General features: G+C 49.9%; 1 protein-coding gene across 1 annotated transcript in view; it reads right to left on the bottom strand.

Moving 5' to 3' along the window:
• ZNF521 (zinc finger protein 521) overlaps nt 1-8,148 on the bottom strand; it is a 250,078-nt gene that overhangs the window by 140,549 nt on the left and 101,381 nt on the right.

The following is an 8,148-nucleotide window of genomic DNA, read 5'->3' as shown; positions in this document are numbered from 1 at the left end:
CAACCCGGACATGTTCCCTGACCGGAATAGAACTCAGGACCCTTCAGTCCGCAGGCTGACGCTCTATCCACTGAGCCAAACCAGCCAGGGCTTAACATAGTGAATTTACATTTGTTAATATTTTGTTTAAAATTTTAAAATGTAAAATCATGAGTCAAACTGACTAAATATTTCTTTTACTATCCTTGTCTGGTTTTGATATCAGGATTATACTGGACTCATTAAATGAACTGTAGTGTTCACGCTCTGTATTCCCTGGCACCGCTTTGGAATTATGCGTACGCTCTGGTATTTTCATTGTGGGATGGCTTTCAGCGTTTATTACACTCCCTTAGGTTTATGGAATCATTCCACCAATTTTTGTTCTTGAGTCAGCTTTGGTAACAGACTCTCCTAACACTGTTTCCATACAATACAAACTACCCAGCTATTAGTATAAAATTATTCATAATATTCTTACCCTTTGTATCTTGTGCTTTTTCAGTACTTTTTTGTAAAATCTTAATAGAGAAATGCCATACACATAGCGATCTGCTATCATCTGAAGTGTGATGAAGTTTCACATGTGTATGTCCCGGTGTAACCGCCACGTAAACGGAGACATGCGACCCAGAAACATGCTCTTTTTCAGCAAACCCTCCCAGAGGGGGCGATTCTGACTGTGAGCATGGAGATCAGGTTTGCCTGTACTTGCCCTCTATGTGCATGGAGTCAGGGGTCCTGTGTGCCTGGTTTCTTTGCTTCAACATTATGGATACAAGTCGTCCTGGTTGTGACGTAGCAGCTGTTTATTCCTCATTTCCGGGTGGTATCCCCCTGCCTAAACGGAGTAAGTCAGTACCATGACATGAACGTAGTTGCTCATTCTACTTTTACAAGTGTTTTCACTGACTCTAGGCTTGAAGCTGATATGCCAAAGCCACCATGAATATTCTTGTTCGTACACTGTGGTGAGCGTGTGGCCCAGGAGAACACTGGGCGGGCCACAGGCTAGCCCTCGCCTACAGCACAGACGGCCCAACAGCTTTGAAAGCAGTTGACAAAGTCATACCCACCCGTGAGTTCCACTTGCTCTTCGTTCTCACAAAAACAGAGAAATTCTGCATTCTTTTTGCCGCAGTCACTCCTGGATGTGTTGTGCTTCTCTCACTGTCTTTTAACCTCCTTTGAGTATTAGTATTATTTATTTCTGGTGGGCTTTTTGATACTTGATGGATCTCGCCAGAAGCTTGCAATTTTTGTTACAACTAACTTTTTACTTGGTTGGCCTCCTCGCTGTTTTCTATGTCATGACTCTTTGCTCTGAGTACTATCACTTTCTTCCCTTATTTTTTCATGCGTGTGTTTTGCTGCTCTGGCCCTCGTGTCTTCAACTGAATGTTTAGCTCATCAAAATGAAGCCTTTTAAAAAATTTCTAAGATGTCTTTTTATGTTCTAGTAACTCCCCCTCTAATTACCGCTTGACCCCTAGCTCACAGGTTTTGAAATGTAGTAACCCTTTAGTTCTAAGTATTTTTAATATCTATTTTTATTCCCTCCTTGTACTATGTGTGGTTTTAATTTTTAAATTTATTGTTTTTTTAAAGGTATATTTTTTTCATTTATAATGTATTTGTGTTATGGTCTCAAAATGCGATTTGTGTGAACCTAAACTGTTCAACGTGAGAATGACATGCACGTATGTAGTCAGCAGTTGTAACTTAAGTGCGTTGTCGGATGAAGCTTTACACGGCGTCTATTCTGCCTTGAGGTGGGGATTTCTATTCCGCCTGCCACTCAGCCTCTATGATGTGAATTGCAGAGCATGTTACCTGCTTATAAAGAATCTTCTATTGTATTTACTGGCTTTAGGGCAGGAAGAGAGTGAAGGAAACCAGTTAGTTTATGATGTCAGGGCTCGGTGTGGAGAGGGGAGGTGGCAGCTATGAATAGAAGAGCAGTTGCCTGGACAGTGACTGATCCAAAAAGGTGAGGAGGATGAGATCAGGAGGTAGAAACGAAGTTTCAGACAAGCAGGACTAGGAGGAAGCTGGAACAGGACAAAAAATTGGAGGGAAAAATTACAATCTGTTTTGCTCAAAGGGCTAGCAGAATGCCCAACTGGTACCATGGAATGGGTAGTTGAAAGTTGGAATCTGACATGTTCGTCAGCTGCATGGGTTAATAATTAGGTGATAGGAAATGAGGGAAAGAGAAAGACAGTAAGAATAGCATCTTTAGAAATGTGTGCCTTTAAAAGGTGAAAATGTGAAAGGTGGCGAAGGAAGTATAAATAAGGGAACAAGCTATTTAAGCTTTTTAAAAGCCTTTAGCAAGGTTCTCGTATTGAGGCTGATTTTCTAGGAATACAAAACACACCTAAAAGAAACCCACATCCACATCAACTCGTATTGAGGCTGATTTTCTAGGAATACAAAACACATCCACATCACACGGTGAGTGGAACAATACAGAATTAAGAATTCCAGAAGGCAGCTTTCCATTTTCTTTCATTATTCGACATCATCTGGATGTGTATGTGTTCACCGTCACCTCCGCACCATCTGAGCTAAAATGTAAAGTGCTTGAGCAGAATTCTGCCCCAGCACGGATGAGTCCAGGCTCTTTGGGCAATTCAAGGTGCGTGTTTGTGTACAAAAACATTCCTACCTTTGGATTCTATAGGCTCTAAAATGACACTCTAACCAGATTAAAAGCATCCACACACACACAAAATCTAGAGCTGGGATATGAGAGAATCTAGGCGTAGTAGCGGCAGGGAAATGGAATAACGAGGCCAGGATCACGCGAGGCCAGCATGGAGACAGGGACGGAGAGTGGATAGGAGGCAGCCGCCTCCGGGTCCCACACCCTGACATCCACGCCAGGCCCATTAGCTCCCTGTGCCAGGATGCTGTCGATGCCAAGCGAGCAATGAACACAACAACAATAAATCTGAGAGCAGACTGAACGTGGCCAGGCAATTCCGTCGATTGCAAGAGCATCTTAAGATTACTAACTTATTTGGTCATGTAAAGTTTCTACTTAATTTTAAAATACTGTTTATTTAGAGGGAACTTAACTCGTTTACTTTTGTTCTTTGGACTCAGCAAAGCTTAGGATCAGCAATTTGAAATATAAAAACCTTAGTGTTTGCTTCAACTGCATATGAAAATTTTTATTAAACAAAACAAAGCAGAACTCTGGAACTTGAGTGGGTCCTGAATCGGCACCATGGACATGTCCTTGTTCTGCGTGAAGAGCGAATACTGACTTTCAGACACTTAGGAGAGTCTTATTGACGATGGTGGGTTAATTGTTGGAAACGTCCAGACTCGCAGCTTATTTTAGTATCTTCAGGTCAACCCTAACGTTAAAACATCTAACTCCTTTGGTGAAGTTATCCACATCTCTATGCATCAGCTACTAGATGCACCTTCATACACTATCTTTGTCACGTTCATTGATTCAACAGATATTTACCGAGTCCTCATGATCAGACGCTGGGTGTTCAGAGGTGAGAAAGGGGAAGAAGGAAATAAACAAGAAAGTAAATAATGACCATTTTTTTTAATCCTGAAGAGGAGGCCGGCTGGGGGCTCAGTTGGTTGGAGCATCGTCCTGTACACCAGGAGGTTGCGGGTTCGATCCCCAGTCCGGGTGCCTATGGGAGGCAACCGATTGATGTTTCTCTCTCTTTATCCCTTCCTCTCTCTCTAAAGTCAATAAAAGCATATCCTCAGGTGAGGACTAAAAATAAAATCCCTAAAGCAGAGACGAACGTAGACAAAACGCTCAGGGAGGCCCACCTGACAGACGAGAAAGAGGCAGTGGTCCCGAGAGGCTGGCACGGAAGAGCAGGTGAGGGAGCAGCAGTGTGAAGGCGGGAAGCATCTCCGCTCAGGAGGCCGAGGCGGGGGGCTGGGAGGCCGGGAGGCCGGGAAACCAGGAGGCCAGGAGGCCGGGAAGTTGGGGGGCCGGGACGCCGAGCTGGGAGGCTGGGCACAGCGCACAGGACAGGCACTCTGGACAAGTGAAGGCAGCCAGCTGCTGCCACACGTGTGGCCTCGTCAACGGCTGGAGGTGGGAATTTTGAGTGAAAGGGGAAGCTACTGAAGAACCTCAAGTGACGGATGCAGCGCACACGCCCCCAAGCTTCTGCCCCCGCAGCACGCGGACGGGGCTGGAAGCAGAGGGAAGGAGGCGGGGACCCAGGAAGAGGCCACTGCGCAGCCAGGCCGCAGGGAAGGCTCTGAGATGGAGAGATCGAGGGGGGACTTGAGGGAGGCGGATCAATGGCTCTCACAGACGGATCAGATGTGGGGGATGAAGGGGGCGGTCAGGAGTGCTCCCACGTGTTTCGCTTGAGTAACGGGTAGAAGTGGCTCCTTTACTAACAGGATGGGAGTCGGGAAAAGGGCTTCAGGAGAGAGAATCAAAAGCTGGATCTGTGTCCACTGCCCTCCCGACATCTGAGCCGCAAATGGAACCGCCTGGCTGTGCCTGTGCTGGAACCGGGACCGAGGGCGAGGCCGAGGCAGGAGCTTGGAGCTGTCAGGACAGAGTCAGGGACAGCCGTGCAGACAGGAGGGAGGCTGCTGAGGGACAGAGACGGGGAGGGGCCGAGGATGAGCCTCAAGAATCCTTGCATTTTCAGAACAGGCCAGAGGAGCCTCTGCAGGCAGAAGCGGGAGGAAAGCAGGCGGGAGCCGTGACGTCAGAGAGGGGTGCTCCCACGTCAGAGAGGGGTGCTCCCATGTCAGAGAAGGGGTGCCCCGACCTCAGAGAGGGGGTGCCCTATGTCAGAGTGGGGGTGCCCCGGCGTCAGAGAGGGGGTACTCCGATGTTAGAGAGGGGTGCTCCCATGTCAGAGAGGGGGTGCCCCGGGCGTCAGAGAGGGGGTGCTCCCACGTCAGTGAGGGGGTGCCCCGATGTCAGAGAGGGGGTGCCCGACCTCAGAGAGGGCAGCGGGGAAGAGCTGGCCACGTGCCCCGTGCTGCAGCAATGGCCGGGACAGAGCCAGGCGACCACTGGCAACCCTGGCAGGAGCGCGTGCGGCTTCTCTGGGGAAGAAGGCAGCCGTGGCCGTGGTGGGAAGTGGGACAGAACAGGCGACCGGCAAGTGCCCACATGGATGACAGAGCCTCAGACTTGAAACAACATCTGAGTCAAAATGGGGCAAAAACAGGAAAGTGACCCTGTAACTAACACTCAGGAAGAACATGCATGTACCAGCGCCCCAGGGCCCGGCACGCGCCTTGGCTCTGCATGTGGGAAAGGCCGCGGGAGCCACCGCCAGGCCCAGCTCCAGGGCACCCGCCCGGGACGGCGCTCCGACAAGTGAGGACAGCCGGCCGCGGCCACACTGTGTGTCTCAAACCGCTGGAGGCTGACGGTGTCTATGCACCGGGTTTCCTGATCTCCGGGGGTCTCTTCTCCTCTGAAGCCTGGATCCCCGGCGAGAGGTGAAATAGCACCTACAGGGCTGCGTCCTTCAGCTCCCACCTGGGGCGTCGCAGTCCCAGGCACAGATGTCACCGTCTTTCTGTGATGAAACGTGTCCCCAGGGCACGCTGTCTCTCGGCGAAGGCTTAACGCAGTGACTTCCTTTCCCCTGCCCCGGGGAACCTCACTCGCTCCTCACACGCCAGGTCACAGGCGCCCGCCTCGGCTGGCAGCGAGGGGGCCGAGTTAACAGGAGGCCGTGTCTTCTCCTCGCCGACAGGTTCCTTTAGGCTTCTTTCTGTAAAACTTCACTCGTGTTGGGGTAACATTCTGTGTGTCATGTCTAATAGGTTCTACGGCCCATTTCTAGCTGCAGAGAGTACAGGGAGGAAGAGCGCACGTAACACGCTCTGACAGAGTCTCGTAGAGCCGTGGTCGGCAAACCGCGGCTCGCAAGCCACATGCGGCTCTTTGGCCCCTTGAGTGTGACTCTTCCACAAAATACCATGTGCGGGCGCGCACGTACAGTGCGATTGAAACTTCGTGGCCCATGCACAGAAGTCGGCATTTTGTGGAACAGCTGGTATTTTGCAGAGGAGCCACACTCACGGGGCCAAAGAGCCGCAGTTTGCCGACCACTGTCGTAGAGGCAAGTGGTGACAGCGACGCACATGTGGAGCCATGAGGGAGCGTTTGGGGCTCGAAGGGAACGGGGGCAGCTGAGCCCTAACAGTTGGCTGATGAAGGCACTGCTACCAGCTCTCATGCATCAGGCTGCGTAAGAGGCGCCTCCGCATAACGCGTGATGGTAAGCCTCAGCGGCTTGTACTGTAAAAACACTCATGTAAGAACTAAAACTAAGAACCACTTTAAGCAGATTGCACATCGTGTCCTATGCAAGTGCAGGAGGTAGGTAAGCTCTAGCATCATCATGGAGACGGAGAGATAATTAGAGACTCAGCCCACCTCTCAACTCCCACCAAACTAGATGTGCTAAAGACGGTACATGTGCCCGCCCCGATTTTTAAAACATCCCACCTCACGTGGCACTGAAATATACAGCGATTTGGAAACATCAGAAAACATAAACCATAAGCAGAAAAGAAAAAACAGGCAGGTGCCTTTTCACAAACAATTTACTAGAAACAAGATCTCCGTCACGCTTCATGTTAAATGCACACGTGCCTAACATTCCCAATCTCTCTCTCATGCACACACACACACAGACTCATATTAATTCAACGTTATGCACGATTTAAATTAAACATGAGTATAAAAACTCCTCTACACGATCAGCATAGAAATATTTTCTAAGAGAAGAGTCATCCTCTGCATAAATGTTTTCTAAGAATTCTTGTTCAAAAGCATTTCAAAAATAAAACATTTGGGGGTAATTGGGGTAATTTGAATATGAACTTCTCATAGATGATAGTATGGATTTACTTAATTTCTTTAGCTGATTTCGTTAATTGCCTTCACTAATGATGTTACGGTTAAATAGGAAAATCCCTTTATCCTGAGGCGGTATCATGATATCTGCAATTTACTTACATGTGGCTCAAATTAATAAAAAAATTATAAAGGGAGAGAGAAATTGGACAAAATGTTCACAGCCGGTGAATCTGTGACACAGATGTACACACAGGCACACACGTTTCCCTGTGCTATGCCTTAACTCGGGGGTGGGGAACATCGGCCCGCGGGCCCGTGAGGCCTGAGGAGCCCTTTGGTCTGGCCCTGCCAAGGCCTTATGGGGAGTTAGTTAGATGTCTGACCACCTGTAGCCGGCTAATGTCAAGCTGATGACTTCGCATGGCCCACAAATGATGTCACACACATCCCCATGGCCCTTGGCAGAAGCAAGGCTCCCCGCCCCTGCTTTAACATGTCCATAGGTTTAAAAATTTTTGAAATAAATTTTGAAAAAAAAATAACTCCTATGATTGTAAATGCCGATATTTATTTCAAAAGACACTGTCTGACCCTCCAGACACCACGCTCTCCCCGCTGGGCGCTCCCCATGGGGTGACGGGGATTTGTTTATTTAAATGAGGAAAAGCTGCAGATTTACTTTCACTGGAGAGGAGGGAAAGCAGCTTGGAGGTCTGGGCAGTGCCTGCCCTCCAGGTGCCACCTGTCCCAGGGAGGGGCTGGCCGGCCTCCTCAGCGCCCCCTCCAGGGGACTGGTGCTGTCTGCAGGGGGGTGCGGGCCTGCAGGAGGTGTGAGTGCAGACAGGTCAGGCAAAGGCAATCGCACTGTACGTGCGCACCCGCACGTGGTATTTTGTGTTAGAGCCATACTCAAGGGGCCAAAGAGCCGCATGTGGCTCTCGAGCCGTGGTTTGCCGACCACGGCCCTGGGGTGTCACTGAGGAGGCATCTCCCCAGAGAGACCGTGGGGAGTGGGCGGAGCTCCCCGGAGCCAGGCGGCCAAGCACAGGGAATCATGGCAGCGAGCCAGCTCCCGCCGCAGGGGCCTGACTTCTAACCGCCCACGGGCACCGACTTGCTTCCTTCAGGGCCGCAGAGAGGGGGGACCACTGTCCACCTGAGGAACCGCCCATCAGCTGTGAAGCCCAACCCCAGAGGGAGAGGGAGAGGCGGGCGCAGTCCTTTAGGAAGATTGGGCCCACGTGTGTAATAAATGTGGGTGGGTTTGAAAAAGCCTCTTGTGAAATAACTACTTTCCTTCTTACGCAGAAAAGACAAGGAAAACAGTGAGC

The sequence above is a fragment of the Myotis brandtii genome, unplaced genomic scaffold (assembly GCF_000412655.1).
Source record: "Myotis brandtii unplaced genomic scaffold, ASM41265v1 scaffold433, whole genome shotgun sequence".
In the NCBI taxonomy this organism is placed as follows: domain Eukaryota; kingdom Metazoa; phylum Chordata; class Mammalia; order Chiroptera; family Vespertilionidae; genus Myotis; species Myotis brandtii.
The sequence above is the reverse complement of the archived record's forward strand: the minus strand, read 5'-3'. Positions and strand labels throughout refer to the sequence as shown.